This window comes from Spermophilus citellus, assembly GCF_964194105.1.
Source record: "Spermophilus citellus genome assembly, chromosome: 1".
NCBI classification, from domain to species: domain Eukaryota; kingdom Metazoa; phylum Chordata; class Mammalia; order Rodentia; family Sciuridae; genus Spermophilus; species Spermophilus citellus.
In genome coordinates, this window is record NC_138182.1 from 748,211 (window position 1) to 748,608 (window position 398).

Below are 398 nucleotides of genomic sequence, written 5' to 3' on the forward strand. Positions count from 1 at the left end.
GAGGAGGCCGAACGGGTCCTCGGTGGGCGCGGGATGCAGGCCTCCCACTTGTATATTCTCGGACCCGAAACGGAGGGGAGCTGACGGAAAATGGGGTCTGCGCTTTTTCTCCACAAGAAAACAACACCGGGGCCGCACGGCTGGAGTCTAGGGCGCGCGCACGAAGCCAAACTGGATTCCTAGTTGGATTCACAGCCCCTGATCTTTGCGCTCGGCGGAGAGGTCTGGGTAGTTGGCGGAGCAGGTGCACGCGGCCCGCCGCCCCCTCCGCCCCCTCCGCCCCCTCCGCCCGCGGGCTCCCCGCCCACCGCCAGCCCCGGCGCGGCCCCTCCCTCCCCCGCCGGCCCCTCCCCCGGCCCTCCCTCCCCCGGCGCTCCGCGGTCGCCTGGGCCCCGCCC